The 24,893-nt window shown below is 45.5% G+C and overlaps 1 protein-coding gene across 11 annotated transcripts in view; it reads right to left on the bottom strand.

Moving 5' to 3' along the window:
* KALRN (kalirin RhoGEF kinase) overlaps nt 1–24,893 on the bottom strand; it is a gene marked incomplete at both ends in the record, with an annotated part of 686,722 nt that overhangs the window by 575,291 nt on the left and 86,538 nt on the right. The window lies entirely within an intron of this gene.

Genomic DNA, 24,893 nt, shown 5'->3' with positions numbered 1-24,893 from the left:
TTTTGAAACAGGAGTCTTGATAAATTACTGCACACTGGCCTGGAGCCTGCAATCCTCCTGTCTCAGCCTCTCAAGTATAGGCGTGCACCACTGCGCATGACACAACTGTCTTATTTCTGTCCATGATTACACGTTCTTAAAATCTCAGAAATAAGAAACTGGAAAGACTTGCATTAAAGCCATCTGGCCTAAAATGGAAAAAGTGCAGGAATCATTCCACCACAGCCCTGATGGTCTGCTACTGACTAAACACTCACAGCTTAGGGGGAGAACCCCCTGCCGCACTGCTCCTTCCACACATCTGGCTGGGATGTTTCTTCTTATGTTCTTCCCCCTAGTTCTGTCCTCTGAAGCAACAGGAGGTGGATAAATTTCATCTCTCTTCCACAATGGAGGCCCAGCAACATGAAATGCAGCCATTAAGTTTGCACACATATGTTATGCTCTAAATCAAACATTCAATTAAAAAAAATAAACATTTAGCCGGGTGTGGTGGCACACACTTGTAATCCCAACATTCAGGAGGTTGAGACTGGAGGATCGCGGTTTGCAGCCTCAGCTACTCAGTGAGGCTCTCTGCAACTTAGTGAGACCCTGTTTCAAAATAAAGACTAAAAAATAGGGCAGGGGGTATAGCTCGGAGGTCAAATGACCCTGGGTTCCATCCCCAGACCCGCAAAAAAAAAAAAAAAAAAAAAAAATTGTTGAGAACTATGTGTCCTATGTTGCTGTAGGTGCTAGAGAAAAACCCTAAATCACACATGCTATCTATACTTGTCCCTTCAAACTTATACAGGGTATGGTGTCACACATTTACAATCCTACCACTTGGGCACAGAGACAGGAGGACTCCAAGTTCAAAACCAGCCTTAGCAACTTAGCAAGACTCTCAGCAACCTAGTAGGACTCTGTTTCAAAAAACAATAATAATAAAGGCTGGCAGTGTAGCTGCTTCTGAGTTCAATCCCCAATGCCACACAAAAAGAAAGAGAGAGAGAGAGAGAAAGGGAATTTAAATCACACACAATGTCTACACTCGTCCCTTCTACCCAATGCCCTCTCCAAATGCATCAGAGCTCACTGGTGCTCCTCTTAGAAGGCGGTGCCCCAAAGATGAGTGGCAACAATGGATGGGGGAGTCTGCATTTACGCCAACGTGGCTGCCTGGTTTTAATGCTGGATTATAGCTGTGTAAGATGTTAACTACAAGGGATGCTGGGTAAAGGGTACACAGGACCTCTGTGTATGTCTCTTTGTAACTTCCCACAAGTGTGTAATTCTTTGGAATTTAAAACTTAAAAAAATGGATCACTTGGAACTTCATTATGATGTAAAATTTTAATGCACCAGTAAAATTATATTAAAAAAATCGACAGATGAGATGTCACTGACAAAGCTGCTGATGGGACAGCTCACTGACTAATGAAAGGCCTGAGCTCAGACGAGTCTACCATTCAAACAGTTCTGGAGAGAAGCACAGAGGAGACAGGGAGCAGGAGCAGCCTGGCGAACGCGCCCACTCTGACCCTCCCTCAGAGCAAGCGCCGTCCTGGAAGCACAGCCTTGTGCCAGAGGAATAGAAACCCACCTGCCTGCGGGGCCTGCTCCTCCCTCCAATTCTGGAATGCCCGGCTGGGCAGGGCCTGCCGCCTGGCCTCCATCACCTGGAGGGGCTATACAGGGAGAGTAAATCCAGCAGGCTCTGGGGCGCCACATACCTGGTTCTAAAATGCAGGCACACTCTTCCCCAGCTGAGACAGCCTGACCATCTTATTTGTCCTCTCAAAACCCCTGCAAGATGGAGAGGCCTACAAGCACTATTAGCACACAGTGTTGGGAGAAGTCAGAGAAATAAAGAATTCATAGAAAACACATGAGATGTGTGCCCTTAGACCCCCAGGCATGAATAGGGTGTAGGAGCAAGACACACTCTTGCTCGTCTGCGGCCTCAGATAACTCTTCTACCCTTTCCGTACCTTCTGCTCCCTCTCTGGCCTGCCAGGACACCTTCAGTTTCCAGATACTCCCATCCTGAGCTTCTCAAACCATCTGCAGCAAACAACTAGTTTGCTTTTTTCTTCTTCTTTTTTTAATTGCAATATGTCATAGATGAATACTTTAGGAAAGACAATAAAAATAAATTACTAGAGAAGCACAATTGTTAAAACAAAATATAAGTCCTAATTTTTTAAATTTTTAGATGCAACAGACATAAAATTACTCTGGCAAATTGCTATAAGGTTTCTAAATGCATCCTTTCCATTTCTAGCCTCCTTGTTACTGACTGGCAACAAACAGTGGGCAGAGCTGTGCCAAGGACCACACTCTGAGAGCGCTGCTCAGTGCCTCCTTCCTTCCTCCAAGCGCCTGACAACCTCCCAGTCAGTAAAACCTTAACAACCGCGTTAACATCTCCATTTCTTTGCATATCGATTTCAATTCCTCAGCTAGGCTACATGCCTTCTAGTGTCAGGACCATATTCGCCGTGCCTCACACAGGAACAGATGCCTCGTGGAGGCTTGGTTCCTTGCTGATAATCTAAGTATTTGAATGGGCATATTATTATTTTTACCTTCTCATGATTTAGACGATCTCTATCAGCATATTTGTGAAAACCTGCCAATGAGAACATTTTTTTTTCCTTACCATCTCTCCTTGCTTGTCTGTCTCTTCTCTTTCTGTGTCTTTTTCCTACCTGCATCATCTCTATTTAAATGAAAAACACCAGATATAGTCATTAGTTCCCTTCTACTGAAGGAGAAGACAGGACAAACTGCGGGAAACCCCATTCATCAGAAAAGCTGACTTCTGGCTCTCTGGATAAACATTCAAGGAAACAGAGTACTTCTATTAATTGACTTCCTGGGGAGACTGCCAGTCTCATCTCTGTGTCTCACTAATGCTGGGCACATGATAGCTGCACGATGAGCATGTGAGAAGCGGGCATCGAGTGCCAGCTGTGTCACTGTGACGGCTCGCATCTGCAGTCACATCACTCGAAAGGTAAGGGTAGCCACAGTCAAATGGGGACAAGGAGTGGCAATGTCATAGAAAGAAGCCTCAGGGTATCATGTAGACCAGTGGCCATTTGCCCTGGCTGAACTATGAAATCACCTAGGGAACTTTAAAAAATACTCATGTGTGCACTTCAGATCCAGAAATGGTTTTGTGCCTGGACATCAGTGTTTTTTCATGTTCTACAAGCTATTTCAAAGTGTGGCCAGCAGGAAAATCCACTGATTTAGAACACCCTCTGAACCATACTGGTACTTAGCAGAGTTCCTTCAGTGTTTATTCAGTAGATGAATGAATGGGTCCATGGATGAGAAGGAGCCCGGGCAAATGTCAAAATAGTCTTCACTCCTGTCTCCTCAGATGCCTCGCCTCCAGCTGCTCTGCATCTTTTCCCCAAAGCCAGCCCAACACACTAGCCAGAAAGCATCCCTCTCCCACTCTTTGGCCACCAAGAGGAAGGCTGGCTTTTCCCCCAGGACACCGGTCCCTAGGAAAGCACTCACTTAGACACATCCTCACCTTGTTCAGGCAAGGAATTCTTGATCTTTCTTGAATATACCCAGAAGACCCCGCAAATCCCACTGGCCTCAACTCCTACAGGATGGGAACACTTATCTCATCTATTTTGTGTTTGTTTAATGGTTGCTCTTCAATTGTTCTTCTGGAGGTCCGTGAGCCCAGGATGCTATCTCAGACCGCAGACTTCCAGAGGCTAGAGGCCTAAAAACACTGCATACCATGTGACTAGTTTATGAAAAGTCTAGTTAATAGATGCTGCTCAGATGATATAGAAGAAGGACAGAGGGACAGAGAAGGCAGAAGAATGGAGGGACAGGAGGACAAGGTGGTGTTCAGGCCTAGAAGAGATGAGATGCTAGCTGCCCACTGCAGACAGGTAAAATAATACACAGGTTTGGGCAGTGTCCTCTCTCCAGTCCTAAGGGCTGGGATGGCTAGCTGAACTCTGAGTTTCCTGTCAGGAACCTGTGCCAGGGCTGCCCCAGCTTCTGACCTCTGGCTGTGCCTGAGCTGCTGCTATTTTTAGCTTCCAGAGGCCCCGCCCCAGCCCCTCTGTTTCCATGACCTCCAGCAGCAGCTGAACTTGCCATTCTCCCTCTGCAGCCTGGACTTCCCACCCCTGGAGACGCAGTCTGAGTCAACTTGGGATGCTATGTGGAGATGTCTGGAAGGAGAGGCACACAGGGCAGGCAGCTGGGCCATCAGTTCTGAAATCCAACACTAATTTTTTGAAGCCAGAAAAAAGAAAATACATCAGGCCCAGGGAAAGCACTCCCCAAACACACTTCTCAGGCCGCCCCTTCCCACCCATCTCGTAGCTTCTCGTTATTCAGATAATTCTATTCTACGATGGAACGTAGAAAATGGAAAACAGGATGTCTTATTTATCTAGGATATATGTTCTACTTTCAAAAAGAATTTGAAGCTACAGTCTCATTTATTGAATATACATTAGAGCTTTTTAGTCTTCATGGAAGCTTTTAGAATATTGAAATTGTTATTTTTTAATTTTTTATTGGTGCATCACAGTCATACATCTTAATTGGGTAAAAGATGGTGGAGACATACATGCACACATCACCCAATTAGCCCTCACCCAATTCCCTCCCCATGTATGTTTTGTTTGGTTTACTTTTAATTTGTTCTCCTTGTGTGCCTGTGTGTCGATGGTGTCCCATCACTAGCATCATGGGTGTTTTCCGGAATGTTTTTATCTTTCTACTTCAAAGGAGGAAAGGAAACACCCTATTTGGGCCCCTGGTTCCCTGGCACTCTGTAAGGCTCTACTGATAGTTTCCCTCCTACCATTCTTATAAGCCATAAGCTAAGTTAAGGGACCCACCCAGGGTCACATAACTTGTAAGCAGCAGAGCCAGGATTCAAACTGAGAATCTGACCTCAGCATTCACAGAGGTGCATCTTTTAAAAAAATGAAAAACTAAAAAAAAGAGCCTCAGACTACTGCTACCTAAAGCCCTTGAAGGGGACCAAAAAAAAAAAAAAAAAAAAAGGCTCCAGGCTCCTGCTACCAAAAAGAATAATCTATCTCCATCAGTCTTTTGCATTTTTAAGTTGGTGCACTGTGATTATACATCAGAGTGGGCTTCAGTGTGATGGAGACACACACGCACACAGCTCTTGCTGTGTTTCCTTCCAGGTCCCGCTTTGCTCCCTCCTCCACCCCATACGTAATATTAACGTTGGTGTTGATAACTTCATCTATGATTATTTGAATTGTTTCCTTCATCCCCAGCTTTTAGACTACTTTCTAAGGCAGGAACCGCAAAGCCCCATTAGACTGGTATCTCTCCTGAACTTGACAGACCATATGTATGAATTGACGGAACCACCAGCTTCCAGAAAACATATTCGCCATCCACGTGGACACGGGCTAGGAAGGAACATGTGCCTTCTCTTGCTCCAACAGCTTTGTAGGTGGCTGAGGGAATGGAGGAGGAAGGCAGCCCGCTCTGAGAGGTAAATCATGGACCATCCCAGAGCCTGTAATAACATTTCCCATCCCCAGAATCACCTCTCAACTGCAGGGATTCTGAGGAAATCATTCATTCATTCATCATCCAGTTGACATTCACTGAACACCTACTATGTGCCTAGTACTGAGACCTGTACTAGGCGCCGGGAGAGAGAAAAGCAAACAGAGGAGTCACTTTTTTTTTGTCCTCATAGAGCTGGTTGCCATGGGGGAGTGAGGTGGGGTTCAGAGGCTTCCGTGGGGTAAAGGAACCTCCTGACATACTACCTTAAATTTAGAGCTGAGGCATTTTTGTGGGAGGAGGAGAAGGAGGAGGAGTAAAGGAAACCAAACTCGTTGCTATGCAACCATGATGATTTATTCTTAGCTGAGCAGAGAGAGCAGCGTGGCGCAGGGCGTGGGTGGGGGGTGGAGACGGGAACGGGGGGAGCCCGGAGGAGGACAGAGTAGGAGGCAAGTGGTGCACAGCAGCACCAAGGCTGCACATGCAGGCCTGGCCCCAGGGAGCTCTCGCAAATGGACGCCCGCAGAATAGTGTGGGGACAGCTCTGGGAACCGCTGCAAAAGCCTTGTTCTTGGGCCTGAAATTAACCTCCAGGTTATAACCAGGTCTGTACTGAAGACCAAAGAGAGACAGAGAATGGCATAAAGGCCATTTGTAACAGCCCATCCCAGGAGGACTCACGCACACACGGGAACAGTTGACGGGCAAATATCTCTTAAGCATCTCCTCCAAGTTTATTCTGTGCCCTGCAGGATGCTGTGGGGCTGCAACACCGCCACCACCCCCAGCTGAAGGGGTGCATGTGTTGGTGGTGTAGAGGGAACAGTGCAGGCATTGATAGATGCCTGCCCAGGCCCCAGGTCTGAATGCGAGACCTGGCTGGGTGCTTATTGGCTCTGGGAAACCGGTGGCAATTTATTCCACATCTCTAGGGCTCGGGTCCTTGATCCCTAAACTGTGAGACTCACTCCCAGCGAGATGTCCAGTTCCTCTGGGCCACGTCTCTGACACCACACCAGCCACAGGGCTTCAGTGAGGGCAACGTGGACGATCAAGGGTGTACTGGGAAAGGGCTGGCTGGAAGGGAAGATTGAGAAACGGGGGGGGGGGGGGGGGGGCTTATGACACTACTGTCTGCTGAGGGCCTAATATATATCTTTACCTAGTGATGAAGAGTAGTTCCTTTGCTTTCAGAGTTTTAAAAAAAAAATGCTGAGCCTCTGAAAAGCCGGGGTAACTGGCTCAAAGCCACACAGCAGAACTGAGATTCAAACCCAGAGCCAGCCAGCCCAGAGGCCATGCTCCTTCCACTGGCCCACTGCTAGGAGAAGGTGAGACTGGGTGGCAGGGGTATGAGGAAGGCCAAGGGAGGCAGTATGGGCACCCATGAGTGGATGGGTGGCCAGGACTGAGGAAGGAAAGTTCCTCTGATCTTTATCCAGAGGCTATGAAACTCCATGGTGTAAGACACAGGAGGAAGATGGTCAAAAGAGAAGAAAGTAAAGCACTTGGAGAGCCTGGGCATGGGGTGAAGACAGCCTGAACTGGGGGCAGGACCGGGCGTAGCAAGGATGGCCTGGCTCCAGGATGCTTCAAACTCTGACAAGTCCTGGTGCCCAAGGAGATGAGGTGGGGGCAAATTAACCTCAAACCAAGAGAATGATGAGACCATATTCAGAACTAGAGAAGCTCACTTAAAAAAAAAGTGTGTGTGTGGGGGGGAGCAGTTCTGAGGTAGATGAATTCCATTTTATACCATCTCTTTAGGATGCGTCTAGGATATCCAAATGAAATAGACATGAACCACCAACTCAGGAAGAGGAAACAAAGGCTGGAGGAAGGGGCGGTAGGGACACCCACCCAACCTCCCCTGCTCCTTAAGTCTCCAGGGAAGGCAGGACAGCTGCTCTGTGAGTTAGGAACAGCGTGTCCTCCCAAGAGAAGTCACAAGGAAGAGAGAAACAGAAAACCGGAGCTGACACTGGCTTATTACCATCAGTAGGGCAAGCGAGGCTTTCCAAGAGCTCAGCCTGGAAGAATAACATCCCCTCCCCCCTCTGAGCAGCATCTCTCCTGGGCTCTACGGCAGGGACAGAATCACAGGGGACCTCGCCCAGCATCTTGGTAGAGATGCAGGGATAAGATTTGGGAGCAGGAAGACCTAGTTAGTAATCACTCTGAGTAAACATGGCCACCCTACCCCATCTCTCTCAACATAAAATAAGACAAGGGCCAAATGTTAGTTATCCCCCCGCCCCCAGCCCAAAGCAGGATCTCTTTTCATTACCATTCGCTTCCTATTGATATGGTTGGTCCATTAACCTCTGCTCAGGAGGCCTAGTTATACTCTTTGGGATAGTACAAAAAAATAAGTGAGTTTCCTTTCCACCTGTTAAATGTTGGTCACATTTACCCAATTCTGGGCTTGGGGCATTTTGAACTGAATTTCCTCCTCGAGATAAGGTCTGAGAGGCAGAGTAATGAGCTCTCCTGCAGCCCAGGGCCCCCAAAATATCATTTCCACCTACAAGTTGCGGCAGATAGAATTCTACTTGTTAGAGATTTACTTGTTTCGCCTAACAAATTTCTTTTAAATTACAAAGTCTTCCATGAGGAATATCCCATTGAGCTGTTACCAATCATGAGTACAAGAGTATGCATTAGTTTATCAGCTGCCTACAGGAGCAAGGGTTTTTGTTTGTTTTTGTTTTTGCAGTATTGGGGATGGAACCCAGGGGCATTCCACCTCCAAGCTACACTCCTGGTTCTATTTTTTAGTATTTTATTTTTTGAAACAGGGTCTCACTGAATTGCGAAGAGCCTCCCATGCGCCACCATGCCCAGCCCAGAGCAAGGGTTTTCATGCTTTGAAAAGGGAGGAGGAGGAGAAGGAGGAGGAGGAGGAGGAGGAGGAGGAGGAGGACGATGACGACGACGACGAAGAAGGAGAAGGAGAAGGAGAAGGAGAAGGAGAAGGAGAAGGAGAAGAAGAAGAAGAAGAAGAAGAAGAAGAAGAAGAAGAATTATATTATTATTATTATTATTGCTGGCTCTCTTTAGGTAGGCTATTGAAGTAAAAAATCAGAGGGGCAAAGAGACCTAGAAAAGCATGTTTCATAGCTTCACCAAGGATCAGCCCTGATAACCAGACAAGAGGGGTCATAGAAGAGAGGGCCCTGCTGGATGGGATTACTACGTAACACTGTGGGTCATTAAGGGTAGGTACAATATGGCATTTGGGAGGGCATCTCCAGAGAGCATTGGAAAGTACCACAGAAAATACACCTCTCTCTCCCATGGAGACAAAATAAGACAGATGAAGTTGCACTGGGAGTAACTGAAGTCAGACACCAGGAAGCACTTCCAGATAATGCAGAAATTCCCCATTGTCCACCGAGGCTTTATTCCCGAAACAGTTCCTTCAAAGACAGTCATGATTTCCCAATACCCAAATCCCAGTGTTTGACCTTACCCACCCCCATCCTTGGTTCCAATGTCCTCACTCCCTTGAAACCCACATGAGGGAACCCCAGGTGCCCTGGCTTCCCTAGTGTCTGACCCCCTGTCTTCCTCCTTCTGTGCCCCAAGGCTCTGACCCTCTCCTCTCTGCACACACCCTCCTGTCCTAACATGGCAGAAGGCCCACTGTCCAGCAGTCCTCAGCAGAGCAAAGCGTGGTTTCGACGGGTCTCTGCCACATGGGGCCTGGTGCAGGGCACTGAGCTGGTGCATAAGGAATTGCAGATTGAATAAAGAAAGTGGATGTGTTGAAATGCCCCAGTGTGACAGGAGGATCACACAGCAGGAAGCCACAAAAGGCAGGGCACTTCCCCTGTTTCTGCAAGAGCTTGGCTCACTCCGTGCAGACACCCTGACTCTTGACACGCAAGCACCAGCTCGGCATGTTTTCTCCAGAGAATAAATCGAAGGGAGTGTCGTCAACCTCTGAGTCCCTCTGCCTCCTCGTTACTCTGCTCTTTTGTATCCAAGGAGATAAAGTTCTCACAAATGGGATGGAAAGACTCTGGGCCCCAGGGTGGCGCCTTAGAGGAGGGAGAGCTCTTCTCTGCTACAAAGCTGCCTCTACCTCCTGTATCACTGATCTATCCCCCACCCACCCCCCACACACACATACCCTGCACCAGTTTTCTTTGCACAAGACTCTCTGTGTTGCCTCACATCTGTACAATAGATTCTAGGACAAACAGAGCCATGAACATTATTGGAGAATACCATACTCCCACACTCGGGGCTCCCTTTCATTGACATTGTCCCTTGCCCCCAGCAGGAGTACTGTGCAGGTAACTGCCATGCACTCCCCAACCAGCTGTAAGCCCTGAGAACCTGGAGCACAGGTTGGGTTCCTGACCCACCACTTCCCATCAGAACTAGGGAACACTATCCACGCAGATGTCCCAGGTCATGCTGGTGACTGAGTGATACATGAGGAGGAGCAGAAGGCCCCAGAAACTTCTCAGAATGGGAAGAGGAGAATTCACAAGGATAGAGAGGGTAGGAGAGGGGAAGAACTGGAGAAAGGAATCTTTTCAGACCCTGGTGGCTACCTCATATCCTCCCCCAGTCACCCTTTTCATCTTTGGCTCTGACATGGATCACTGATTGAGAGTCACCTTTGATCTGCTCCTCCATCTCTGCCCATTGAGCACGAAGCACTGTGATTTGTCAGATAGTCCGAGCACCAGGCCCCATGCAAAAACGTTTACAAGGCAACAGGATGCTCTTCTTGGACACAAATACTCGTGGTTGACACCACTGGCAGAAAGGTGAACACAGACAGCTCCCCTCCACAGACAGCTGCCCTCCTCTCCTCCACTCAGATCCTGCTGACTTCCAAGTTGGGAAAGCCATGAATGGTTATGACAGGGGGAGTGGAAAAGACCAGCTAAGTTGCTAATGGGTGATCCAGCAGAGAGAGAGGATATTGCAGTTCTGATTTAAATGCTTAGCTCCCACCAAGCCCAGGGGGGAGGCAGGGGGCAGAGACAAGGCTGCAGGAGACAGAAGTGGCATGAATGGTAGGAAGGGACTCCTGAAACCTCAGTGCCAGGACACGGAACGCAGGACAGGCCCCGTGAGCCTTGAGATGCCAGTCAATTGGGGGCTGGGTGTGTCCAGCGCCATAAGCTCTGGCTAGGGCTGTTTTGATCTCGCTTTTCACCATACTCCCTCCTCATCTTGCAAAAACACAAACTAGAAGTAAGACCCTGAGGGTCAAGCATTTATATCCCCGTGCCGTTCAGGGAAGACGACGCTCCTCACTCCTGCCTCCAACAGACCCCGTTATGTTCAGGTGGCCATCCCAGCCATCATCCAACCCATACCCCAAACATCATTTTTAGCTCTTTCCCTTGTTTACACATTAGTCTTCCCTAAAAGGGGAGAGCTTCCCTTCTCTTCTTCCAACCGGTAAAATCTTTAGAAAGGGTAAAAATAACACAGTAATCTGCCTGTGTGACCTCCATGGAGAAACTCTTTTAAGAAGTGATTACCAGCAGCCCTGCTGCCAGCAGGACTTGTCCTCAGAGTGGTCTCCAGCCAGGCCGGCTCTCATGTTTTGAGAGCAGGATGAGAGGGAGGTCCAGGACGAGGCATCCTATGCTCATTCCCCTTCCCGTCCACATCCTGCTGTCCTCCCCACAACACTAGTGTACCTGTGGGAGCTGTTGCCTCCTGGGGCGCCCACCCACACCCCTGCCCATCCCACTTCCTGTGTGTCTCTCGCTCCTCCTGCAGGACCGAAGACTCGCCCTTCCCACCATGCAGCTGGAGGGACTCCGGCCCCACTGGAAGGCACGCCGTCTGCTCGGATCCCTCAGTACTCACCCCACTCTGCATCTCACCACCACTCTGTTGGTGGCTCCACAGTATCTAGAGCAGCATTGTGCACACAGTGGGCAGTTCGGTGAATATTTGTTTTCAGAGTTATTCTTTAAATTCATGTTCAGCAAAACCAGGTAACTCAAGTCCCCAGTTGCTCAAGCACATCCCTTTAGGAGACTCTAACTTCCCCACACCCTTCCTCCCTGAATTTGCCAGCACAGAGCCTTCTTCCCAAAATACCATTCCTGCTGTGGCTAGAACATCCTTTCCAGTTGCCTAAATACAGCTGTTCTGCCCCTCAGGCCTTTCCCCCTACACATCCAGGATAGCTCCGAACCTCATTCTTCCCTCTAACATTACTAAACCACATTGCTATCCCTAGTTTCTCCTGGATTTCCTAAGGGACACAAGCAAGGTGCGACTTTGAAGAGTAGCATCATCGGCTTTGTAATGCACTCTGGAAGGGGCATGTCTGTGGCCATATCTTCCCAGGTCACGCCCTGCACCAGGAATCTGTGTCCTGAGCTAGGGCTCCAGGATCTCCTGGCTGCTCTACCCAGAATTTCTGGGCTTCTTACACTGGGCAGGCTTCCTGGCAAGAAACTGGTATTATCTCTCCCCATGAGGAGACTCTACAGACCAACAAACTCCTCCCAGAGGTTAGAAAGATACCAGGCCCATCCACTTTACCTCCCAGGCTCCTTGAGACGGCCTAAGCCGTGATAAACGAAAGGGCTTTGTTACCTGGCAGGCTAGGGTTCAGACTCTGACTCCACTCCACTGGGTGAACTTGGAAATTTAGTAGACATCAGCATCTACTAAGCCTACTTTTATTCTAAGGGACCAGGGATTCTCATAGTGAGGCCCCAGAGCAGCAGCAGCACCTGAAATATTGTGAGAAATAAAAATTCTTCATCCCACCCCAGATTTGCTGAATCAGAAACTCATAGGGAAAGGCCAGCAACCCCCAAGCCCTCCGCGTTATTCTAGTTTTTATTTTATTATTGACTTGTTTATTTATGCGGTGCTAGGGACTGAACCCAAGGCCTTTCACATGCGAGGCAAGTACTCTACCACTGAGGTACATCCCTAGCTTACCCTCCAAGTGATTCTGATGCTTGGAGTTTGATGACTCTTGATTTAATTCCTGGGGATATGCGCGCGCGCGCGCGCGCGCGCGCGCACACACACACACACACACACACACACACACACCCCTCCTCTAAAAAACCACAATCTAAACCAGAATCTCAAGGGATAGGGGTTTAGCTCAGTGGTAGAGCACTTGCTTACACATGTGCAATGCCCTGGGTTTGATCCTCAGAAACACACACACACACACACACACACACACACACACACACACCACATTTACAAAAGAAAGAACCAGCATTTCTTTGCCCTGGATGCTTGTTAAAATCACTGGGGGGGGGCTAGTCTGGGGCTCATCCCAAGCCAACTCCAACCTCTGGGAGTAAATAAACCACAACAAGGCAATGCAAGGTTGATAGCGCGTGCTGGCACCCAAGAAGAGGCCATGGTGAGGAGACCAGGCAGGGGCGTCACCGTCTGTGCCTCCACCTTCTCATCTGGAAAGTGCAGAGTGTTAACATCCCTTCTGCAGGCCTCTTGAGCATTCCACGAGATCCTGCGTGCAGGTGCTGGGCACCTGGCAGAGGCTCAGCCTGCGTCAGTTCCTTCCCTTCTAGGCCAGGCCCTTGTGGGCTCTCCCCTGAGCAACTGGCTGACCTATTTAGAACACCTCCATTCCAGGTCACCAAGGACCTCTCCCTCCCGGGATAAGGCTCATGGCTTCTCATAGCTGGAGGCAAGAGTTCTCATCAGCAGCTCTCTTGCCAATCCTACTGTCCTGGGTCACTGTCCTGCCTGGGCCCTTGGGAGCCCCAGCCCTCTGTCACTCCCACTCTTTCAAATAGCAACTGACAAAGGCCACCAGAGTTATACTAGGAACATGGAGTCCTATTCCCACCCGCTCTCAAACTCTGTGTTCCAGGCATGTCCCTGGCTGGGGTGAGACCTCCCAGCTTAGGGCAGACCTCCCTGAGGCAGAAACATTTTCCCTCCCCAGCAAAATGTGAACAGTATGTCGGGTGTGTTGGTGCATGCTTGTAATCCCAGCACTTGGGAGGCTGAGACAGGAGGATCTCACAGGTTTGAAGCCAGCCTCAGCTACTTAGTAAGGCTCTCAGCAACTTAGTGAGACCCTGTTTCCAAATAAAGTATAAAATAGGTCTGGGAGTATAGCCTGGAGGTAGAAAATCCCCTGGGTTCTACCCCCAGTACCCCCCCCACACACAAATGTAAACAGTAAGGGACTCTGTAATACCTCAAATTCAGCTACCATCTTTCCCCTGAGGCCCAGGAGTAGGCCTATGATCTCAGGGAATGCCCTGGAAGGCCCTACAGTGCCAATGAACCATAGGTAACCCCTGTAGCCTCCTGAATTGAACATAAAAATGAGACTTTCCTTACAACCACCCCTGGGGATTCTATGCATACCCCAGAAGACACTAAAAACATTTTTAGTCTCCTCTTGAGAGTAGCCTTTGCTGTCATTTTAAATTTTGGGGGTGGGGACTGGGGATTAAACCCAGAGACATTTTACTCCAAGTTATACCCCCACTGATTTTTTTTTTTTTTTCTGGACTGGAGATTGAGCTCAGGGGCATTCTATCTTTGAACTACACCCCAGCCCTATATTTTATTCTTTATTTTGAAACAGGGTCTTACCAAGTTGCAGAGGGCCTAAGTAGCTGAGGCTGGCTGTGAACCTGCAATCCTCCTGTCTCAGCCTCCCAAGTACTGGGATTATAAGCATATGCCACCACACCCGGCTTCCAGCCTGATTTTTTATTTCTTATTTAGAAGCAAGATCTCACCAAACAGGGCCTCGCTAAGTTGCTGAGGCTGGCTTCGAACCTGCGATCCTCCTGTTTCAGTCTCCCAAGTACTGGGATAACAAGTATGCACCATCCATGCCCGGCTTTAAATTTTAAAAAGGCAAACTGTGCCATTACATTATAGGTAAACTTTAGTTTCTTTTTGTTTGTTTATTAAAACATTATCATTCAGCTTACCCAGATTTGGTTCCCTCTTTCCCAGATTTCCCCAAATGAAGCTTGACTAGTTCCAAAAATCAAATTAGTGTTCAAAAAGCAAAGTTTTGTTATCATTAAGGATGTGTGTGTGTGTGTGTGTGTGTGTTACTGGGGGTGGAACCCAGGGGCTTTTCTACCTCTGGTCTGTACTCCCAGACCTATTTTATACTTTATTTGTAATCAGGGTCTCTAAGTTGCTGAGAGCCTCATTAAGTAGCTGAGGCTGGCTTTGAACCTGTGTGATCCTCCTATCTCAGCCTCCTAAGTGCTGGGATTACAAGCATGCACCACCACACCCAGCTCTTATGGATTATTTTTTTTTAATTTTATTTTATTGGTGCACTGTATTCATACATCATAGTGGGATACAAACTTTTGTAGACATACATGCACACATCGCCCAGTCAGCCCCCACCCGATCCCCACCCCATTCTCTCCACATCCCTCCCTCCCATGCTTGGCTTAGTAGTTGACATCTAGTATTATAGCAATTTATCCAAAATTAAAAATGATAATCTCACATAACAGTTTCATTTGTCTGATACCAAGCTTTTGATGACTTAAAGATAACATTTCAATATTTCTTTTTGCTTTCTTTCTTACCAGAGAATATTTTTTTCTTTTTTTTAGGTGAAACTATCATATATTTATTTTTCAGAAAAAAATCTATCCTGATATGGAATATGGACTCTAGATACCCAAAACAATCTCGAAGCAAAAACAAAGCTAGAAGATGTATATTTTCTGATTTCAAACCATATAAAGCTACAATAATTGAAACAGTGTAGTACTGTTCTAAAGGCAGATATATAGACCATTGGAGTTAAATACAAGCCTAGAGCTAACTTCTTCCCTATATTGTCAAGTTATTTTTGACAAGGTTTCCACGAAGATTTGGTGGTGGAAATAATAATCTTTTAACTAAATATTGTTGAAAAATAATAATTACATGGAAAAGAATAAAATTGGACCCTTACCTAATCCCACATACAAGTATTAACTCAAACTAGATACAAGACCTAAATATAAATCTTAAGACTATAAACTTTTAGGAGAAAATCTGGGTCATAAAACCTCACAACATTGAAATTGGCAGTGATTTCTTGGATATGATTTCAATGGCACAGGCAACAGAAGAATATACAAACTCCCTAAAAAATAAAAGAAAATATTGTATATCCAAAGACAATGTAAACAGAGTTAAAAGTTACTAATAGAATGGGATAAAATATTTCCAAATGCTATATCTGAAGGTATATTAATATTCCAACTAGAAATCCTAAAAATTAACAACAATAAAGGCAAACAATACCATTTAGAGATAGGTAAAAGACTAACATAAATAATGAATCTCCACAGATAACCAATCTTAGTTGTCTGTTGGATGGAAAATCTTGTTTCTCTGGTTCTGGTGTGTGTTACCTATTTCTTCTTTGTAGTTAATCTCTTTGAATATTTTCTCTAGCGCTGGTTTTGAAGACATAAATTCCTTCAGTTTCTGTTTGTCATGGAAGCTTCTTATTTCTCCATCTAATTTGATAGAAAGTTTTGCTGGATAGGAAATTTTTGGCTGGAAGTTGTTTTCTTTCAGAGTTTGGAATATGTTACTCCAAGCCCTTCTGGCTCTCATGACTTGGTTTGGGAAGTCTGGAGTGATTCTAATTGGTTTGCCTCTGAATGTCACTTGGCCCTTTGTTTTTGTTGCCTTTAAGATTCTCTGCTTGGCTTCCACATTGGTCATTTTGACAATTATATGGCGTGGGGATCCTCTTCTCGGATCCTGTCTAAAGGGAGTTCTATAAGTTTCCTGGATCTGTGTATCAACCTCTTGCTCTATATTTGGAAAATTTTCTGCTATTACTTCCTTGAAGAGATTGTTGATCCCTTTGGTATCACTTTCTTTTCCCTCCTCTATTCCAATTATTCTTAGGTTAGCTCTCTTAAGATGGGCCCATATTTCTTCAATGTCAGATTCCTGCTGTTGGATATCTTTTTCTAGATTAGAAACTATGCATTCATTTTTGGATTGCTCATCTTCTAAGAGCGAGATTCTGTTCTCCATGTGGTCTAATCGGTTGTTTGTGCTTTGAATTGAGGCCTTTACTTCATTAATTGCATCCTTTATCTCTTTTTGGCTCTCTCTGAGTTCTTTTCGAAGCACCTCTATTATTTCTACAGTTATTTTCCTGATTTGATCTTCTAGAAATCTCTGATTTTCTGTTTTATCAGGTTCTGATGTTGTGGGGTTGTGCACATTCATTACTTCAGTGTTATTCCTCTTTCCCATGATTTCGGAGGTTTGTGCCTTCTCTGGGTTCTTCCCTTGGGTCACTATGGCTTCACTTAAGGTGCTCTGGATCTCGAGTCTGTATTATCTCAGACCCTACTACTCCTTTACTGGGTTGTATCACAGAGTCTCCGACCCAGGGAGTCGATAGAGGCTGCTTTAAACTATGGGGGGGTGCCAGGTTGCACGCTCTCCTATGGTGTGATATCTCTGCCACCACCACTCCCTCACTGGGTCAAGTCCCACGAGGCACAATACTGTGATTTCTCCTCTGTGGCCCGCAATTTGACTCACTGTTCTTGAGTACGTAGATGTAGCTGTACTGGACTCGGTGAATTCACTGCTGCTGCCGCCGCCGGTGGCAATATGGCGCCTCTGCCACGCCCTCAGCCATGAGGCTGGCGTATTTTTTCTTCTCTGGTTTTGATTTCCACTCTGAATCCCTGCAGCGTGTTCTGAGCTCAGCCACTGGGAGCTTTAAATGCTGTCTGCGCCGAAAGATCCCGCCTGGCTGTTCCGCATCGGCTCACCTCGGCTTGCTGTAGCCGTCCGCTGAGTTCGCCGCTGCCGCCGGCAGTATGGCGCTGCTGCCGCGTCCTCGGGCGCGTGTGTCTCCTCTGTGGCCCTGAGCTCTGTTCTCAGTCCGCTTTCTCTCTGGAGCCTGGTGGTTTTTTTGTTTTTCTGGTGATGGTGTTTTCTGGCTGTGAAAGGCGCTCTTTTTGTGGTAATGGAGATTGGTTGTTAGCGGGACTCTTAAGCCCCGCTTTTCTTGGTCGCCATCTTCCCGGAAGTCGGATTATTTTTTTAAGAAATCTAAATTTAAAAGGAAAACTCAGCACCAGCAGATTGGAAAACAGTTCCAAGAATGCAGATCCCACCAGCCAGAAGGTAGGTGGCATCCTGGGAACTCACCCCCTGCCTGGAGAGTGGTCCCTGGAGCAGGCATCCTTGCCCTCATCAGAAAGATGCAGTGGAAACCAGATGCCCAAACCAAATATGTATGAGAGAGCTGCCAGAGAGGAGAAGGGCTCTGGCTTTAGAGGGTTTAGACATCCCAGCAACAGGAACCAGAACAATTCTCCAAAGAGGAGAGAGAGAGCGTCCAGGGACAGGCAGTGTCTTCAGAAGCCAAGACCTAGCCTCTGACCCACAGAATTCTCAGGGGAGATTTTGGAATGTGAAACAGGAGCAAGAGTCCCTGCCAAAACAGCCATGGAGGAACAGGAAAAATACAAGTGCTACAAAGCTTTTCCCTAATTCTCTAAGCTACAAGGCCGATTCCTTCCCAGACCTGGCAAAGTCACCCTTCCTGGCCTCATCACCCCTCCTCTTCCTTCCCCAAATCCTGCCATGTGCAAAATAAGACCTCTGCCCAGGCTGGCCAGAGGAGAATAAGATATTTTCTCCTTGGCTCTGCATTTTCATTCAACCTTAAAAAGCTCAGGCCAGGCAAGAATCCAGAGAAGGAGAGAGAGAGAGAGAGACGGAGAGAGAGAATGTCATATGGCGCCTCAGAGCTCACCTCCTGGTGCTGGAGGCTCCCGCACTGGACTTTTCCTTCACGCCAGCATTCTCCCTGGCTCAGGTGCCAGACTCTGGGCTTGGCAATCACTCACCAAGCTGCCCTCATAATGCTTAGGAAAATGTGGCCTCAAACTTGAGTATTACCAATATATATATTTGCCAATCATGGCATGTCTGACTAGAGCTCCAGTAGAGACAGGGGAGGCTGGAGGGACAGGGAGCTAGTGCATGATTCAGGTGGCACTCAGTCACCTGCACTAATGGTCCAAAGGGATACTGTGTCATCAAAGTGATGGATAGTCAAGAGTTCAGAATAATGGATATTGTTTAATGGCAAACAACATGATTTTTGACAGCAGAGTTCTTTTTTTAGGGATCTATTTGTTCAAAAATGAATTTGCATGACCCAAACACAAAAATTAAGAATGGTAGAAGATACCTACAGAAAAAAAGGGAGCTAGCTCAAGATTTAAAATTGACTATATAGGGATAGGGTATAGCTCAGAGGTAGAATGCCCCCGGGTTCCATCCCCAGTATCAAAAAAAAAAAAAAAAAGCAGCATCAAAGCCAGGCATGGTACCACATGCTTGTAATCCCAGCATTTGGGAGACTAAGACAGGAGGATCATGGTTCACGGGCAGCCTCAGCTACTTAGTGAGGCCCTTTGCAACTCAGTGAGACCCTGTTTTAAAATAAAGAATAAGCACTGGGTGTGGTGGCGCACGCTTGTAATCCCCACGCGTGGGAGGCGGAGACAGGAAGATCGTGCAGGTTCAAAGCCAGCCTCGCTGGCTTAAGAGACCCTGTTTCCAAATTTAAAAAATATAAAAATATATAGGTCTGGGAGTGTAACCCAGAGGTAGAAGGGTTTCCAGAAACCCCAGTACCACCAAAATAAAGAATAAAAAAATAGGGATGGGGTATAGCTGGGAGGTAGAATGCCCCTGGGTACCATCCCCAGTACTGAAAAAAACCCCACAAATAAATAAAATTGACAATATAATAAACATATTGAAGTACCTATCTGGGTGTGGTGGCACATGTCTGTATCCCAGTACTTGGGAGGCTGACATAGGAGGATCACAGGTTCAAACCCAACCTCAGCTATACAATGAGACGTTCAACAACCTAGCAAGATCCTGTTTCAAATATAAAAATAAAATAGGGCTGAGGGTGTAGCTCAGAGGTAATATGCCTCCGAGTTCAAACCCCAGTTTAAAAAAAAGAAAAGAAAAGAAAAAGAAAAGAAAAGCAATATCTGAGAATTTTCCGCATAGGGAAATCAGAGAAGTTCGAACTAAGAAGGGCCTCAGACATCATTTAATCCATTTTATAGATGGGGAACTAAGGCCCAGGAAAGTGAAGGGATTGCTATCACATTGTCATTTGACAGAATTGCCTGAACTAAACTAGACAGGGATTATCACAGCAGAGCACAGTTCACATAGCCACAAAGGTACGAGGGCTTTGCCTTGAGAAAAACCCTCATCTTGAATGCCCTGAATACGGGATGCTAACCAGTGCGTCACTGGGACCTTGCGGCTCCCTGCAGTGATGGCTTCTGTAATCACTGTATCTCCCCCAACACAAGTCACCTCATGTATTCTACAATCTGATGTCACAGCTGCCATTGAGAGCCCTAGGTCAAGTACCAAAATGATTCACAAATCACTGCTGAATGATGTGAAGTCACAGCCTGGTCTTTAAAAGCAGCACCTTGTGCAGTGCAAATTGGTAGCTTCTATCAGGTTCATCAAGTTCTAGTATAATTCTAATTCTTGATATTTTGAACCCTTTTAATTTATTCTAAAACTTTTTGCTACCCAGTACCTAATCCTATGTTCTCCGAGCCTCATGGGCCAAAGATTAAAGGATGGATTGAAATACCTATTTCATGTGCTTTGCTGATGAATTTTTCCATAAGGAAATGGCTGGAAAGTGGAATTAAGAGATGATCGCAGAGGCCTCCTGACTTCAAGACTTGAATACCAATACAAGCTGGAAGCCAGAATAAGAAGCTAAAATCCACAAGAAGCTGCAGGGGTAAGAACCATTAACCTCAAGACAAAGAAGATACAGGGGCCTGAGGCAAATTACTTGGCCTCACATTTCAATAATGCTCCCTTTTATTAAAGCATAACTTATGTAAAGCATACAAATATTAATAAAAATCTTGGTGAAATACTGCATATGTGTACCTGAACATAGCCATCATCTAGACTAAGACTCAGAACATTTATAGCTACTCAGAATGCTCCCTCATGCCTTCCTCCATGAGTGGCCATTAATCTGAACTCTATCTCATGCATTAGGTTTGATTGTTCAAATAATAGGAGGAAGCAATATGTATTCTGGCTCTTTTTCCCAGTCTTTTGTTTGTAAGACTCCTGTATGCTGGTAGTGTGCTCTTTCTCTAAGCTGTATAACATTCTGTTGTGTCAATATACAATATATTTATTCATTCAAACAACATTCTGGTTCTCTCAAATTTGGGATTGCTATTAATAAAGCTGATATGACTCTTCTTGTACATGATGAACATAAGCACTCATATTTTTAAGGTATGTCCTAGTACAGAATTGTGGGGCCACAGAGTATATATAATAGATACCACCAAAATGATTTCAGTAATGGTACCAATATAAACTCTCGCCAGCAAGGAGAGGTTCAGAAACTCCACACTCGCGCTAACTCTTGGTATTACCGGTAAAGAGTAAAGATTCCTTTTCAAAGCATCTCTGAGGAACAAGGCATATTCTCAGGAAACTGGCTTTAGTCTTTAAGTAGCTTTTTTAAAAAATTTAACAATTTTACTTCTTGTAAAGAGTAAACTGCCTAATCCTTGAGATCACATTGAGATATGATGAGAGCTATCTGATTATATTAAATATCTAGAAAGTTCACTGTATCCTCCTTCATGGGTAGATATCATTAAAGTGTCAGTAGGCAGCCAGGCATGGTGCCACATCTGTAATTCCAGTACTTGGGATTACAGCAACTTAGTGAGACCTTGTTTAAAAATTAAAAAATAAAAAGGCTAGAGATGTATTTTGGAGGCAGAATGCCCCTAGTTTAATCCCCAGTACAAATAAATGTCAGTAGGCCAGAGCATCTCCCTTTGATCCTGTCCTAAGAAATATTGAAGATGGTCCATTAGGAACTTTAACTTACACACTTTACAACCTGTCCTCTGGCGAAGAAGCTCTGGTCTCTTTGTGTCTAAGCATGGTCTTCTTTGCTGGTTAAAGGATATTTCTATTTCTTGAATGGTAAAGGTTGCCCCATAAATAAATGAGTTTATTACTTGGCAAATATTACATAGTTATCCAACAACTAATGTATTTATAAAGCACATATTCTATGTTACTGAGAAAGATATTCTAGAAGCTTCAGGGCAATCAACAAGGCTTCCTTTGAAAAGGCAGGACCCTAAGGACAAATCACATGGGATGTTCCTATATGCCCTCCTCTTCCCTCTTTAACTGCCCAACTTCTTTAGCAGTTGAAATGAAGTTAAAACAAACAGTCCTGAAGAGGAAAGTAGGTCCTAAAAGAGGCTTCTAGGAGAATGGAAAGCAAAGAGGGAAGGATGGTGCTGCCATGGGACCATGGTGAGAGAGAGAATAGATGGCCGAAGGTGATGTGAGCATTGCAAACCCTAGCCTTTATAACACAAGACCAGGCTCTGCCTCACCCCTCCCTCCTCTTCCCCACCCACCGCCACTCTACTTCTCCCCAGCTACTTTCTTCGTGCTACTGTCCACGTGACTGAAGCAGAACATCACATCCCACACCTGTCATGCAGTGCCCGAGACAAGACATATTCCTTGCCCTTGCAGAAGATATCACCCTTAAAGAACATATCTATGGTGTTTGCCAAATGCAGGGCCTGGTTTGGCCTGTAAAGCAGGTAAGATGTAGAGCAGAGCAGGGAAGCTGTGGTGGACAGTACTCTGACCTCTAGCAGAGCAAAAGAAAAAAGCAGGAAGACACTTGGGTTCTGTGGAGACTGTGCACAGACTGTTCATGCCACCGTGATGCTGGGAAACCACTTGGCTAACTCTCTGAGTAGGGCTTGACTGCTCATTCAAATGAAAGCCTGAAGTCCGGCGTGGTGGCGCATGCTTATAATCCCCACGCTTGGGAGGCTGAGACAGGAGGATTGCACAGAGTTTGAAGCCAGCCTCAGCTACTTGGTGAGGCTCTCAGCAACTTAGTGAGGCTTTCAGCAACTTAGTGAGACCCTGTTTCCAAATAAAAATATAAAATATGTCTGAAAGTATAGCCAGGAGGTAGAAAGCCTCTGGGTTCCACCCCCAGTACCACAAAAAAATAAAAGTAAAAAATTTAAAAAATGAAAGCCTGAGTATGGTAACTCTGAAATTTAGGGATGCCCTAAGAGCAGCTGTATGTGAGCAGGCTAGATGAGGCTGTGCACTGTTTTGCTCCTCTACAGCCCTCAATTTTACAACTCATAGTTTATAGGTGGGCTTTCTGGATGTCAAGTGTACATGACTGAAGTAATGCCCCAGCTTTTCTGGATTGTAAAGCTACCACTGTCCATGTGAAGAGGTGTAGCTAAGTCAACAGGACAGGGCAGCGGAGAAAGGCTCAGGGAACAGACCCATGAGGGTCAGATCCTGAGATATCTCTAGACTCCAGAATCATTCAGGAGCAACTGAAGAGGACAGAGGACAGGTCTGAGTTGAAGGCATGTGGAAACACCTCACTACTACAGCAGAGCCACTCACATGAAGACAGTTCTTGGATTACAAGGTATCCCTCTGCCAATCTCCAGAGAAGAAGGAAGAAGGTGCAAGACCAAGGTTAACCAAGATTCTGTCATCTTCCCCATCCTAAGAGACTATTTCTTGTCACTTGATTTAAATTTTTATTGTGTTTTTTTTCTGCTTCCTTATATTATCAACTCACAGGGAGTACCTTCCCTCCAACTGGGACAAAAATAAACTACTACCTTTGAAATGAAGATCAGTAAAATGGGATTGGGCTGAGAATGAAGTCTCAAAGATTTTGCCTTGGGCTTGGGTCCTCATCAGAGTTTTATCTAAATTATTTTTATAGGAAATCCATCTTTTTCAGGGACAAATGTCTTTCAATATATATATAAACTAACAATGTAGAGAGGGACACAAACAGCCACCAGTTACAAACACTAAGTTAGCTGAAAGCGTCTATGTCACATTTATAGCCGTCTGATCCTCTGTGTTCATGAACTGACCTTATCCCACTGAGAAATGTAACTACAAGTGAGATGAATGACTTGAAGAAAGTTGGAACATGACACATCAGTAAGTCTTTGAGGGAAGGCTGCTGGTCTTGGTTGGCCCTGTCTTCCTAGCACCTACCATAGACCCGCCACCTACAAAAGCACTTAGTAAATATAAATTGAGGGACTACATGAATGAATGGAGGTAATAACTGAGTAATTTAAGACATACTGCACACATCAAACACATAAATTCTTAAGGTACACAAAATAATGGAGAGGTATAGCCTATAAAAGTGGAATAAGAATAATAAAGTAAATGAAGCAAAAAAAAAAATTAAGGAAACACAAGGATCAGCCAAACAGTATAACACATTACCAAAGGAGGCTGGAATAACAATAATGGCTGTCCTCAGTCATCTGAAGGACTTCAAGGAGGAATGAAATTGTACAGCTCTGTATTACCCTAGGGAGTTGAACTCAGATCAACGTGCCTAAATTAAAGATGGTCAGATTTCAATTGCATAAACTCATTTGCTAACAATTAAATCTATCCAACAATAAAATGAGTTGTCTTCTTGGGGTCATAAGTACCTTGTCACTGAAGATATGAATCATCACCACTCAGAGATCATCTAACAGCAATTTCTGCCTCCAGCAGAAAGTTAGACTAATCAGATTCTAAGATCTTATTCATAACTAAATATCTATTAATCTAGAACTCAGTGGTCAAAATTGGATACAGCCAAGCAAGGTACACATCCCAAAAAAGGGAAGCATTAGGAGTCACAATGGGAAGTGGATAACATTTAAAAACAAGAATATGGATTGGAATATAGGGTCCAGAGACCTCAAGAAGGGGAGGATTAGAAAATCTCTCCACACACCACTGTGACAATTTAAAGTCCAGAGGCATTATTCTCAGATCCATCTAGTTAGAGTAAATTGAGACCTTCTTCAATTGGTAAATAATCCTAACCTGAATCAAATTGAAATGGAGAAAGTTGTATCAGATATTTAAAAAGTTGACACAATATGGAGAGTCTATAAGAAATGAAAGGAAGCTAACAACAAGGCGAGTCTAGCCCACAAATCTGTAATCAATTTGAAAATTGCCAATGGTGGTCTCCAAGCTGCCACCATAAAAGCACACATCCTGGCAGCCTTGGACTCCTGTCATTATCTAACCAGGGGTCATTATTTTATGAATCTTATATTGTAGTTAAGCCAGAAAGACAACAGCACCTTCTTTCATTCCACTTGGAAAATGGCCAAATACAAGTCACTTTACTATGACTTAAAGAGTACTGTGCCCATCTGTTCACAATCGATGGGAATAATTGAGGGGTGGAACGTGCCAGG

Source organism: Muscardinus avellanarius (assembly GCF_963383645.1).
Source record: "Muscardinus avellanarius genome assembly, chromosome: 5".
Lineage (NCBI taxonomy): Eukaryota > Metazoa > Chordata > Mammalia > Rodentia > Gliridae > Muscardinus > Muscardinus avellanarius.
This window is presented reverse-complemented; position numbering and strand designations above follow the sequence as displayed.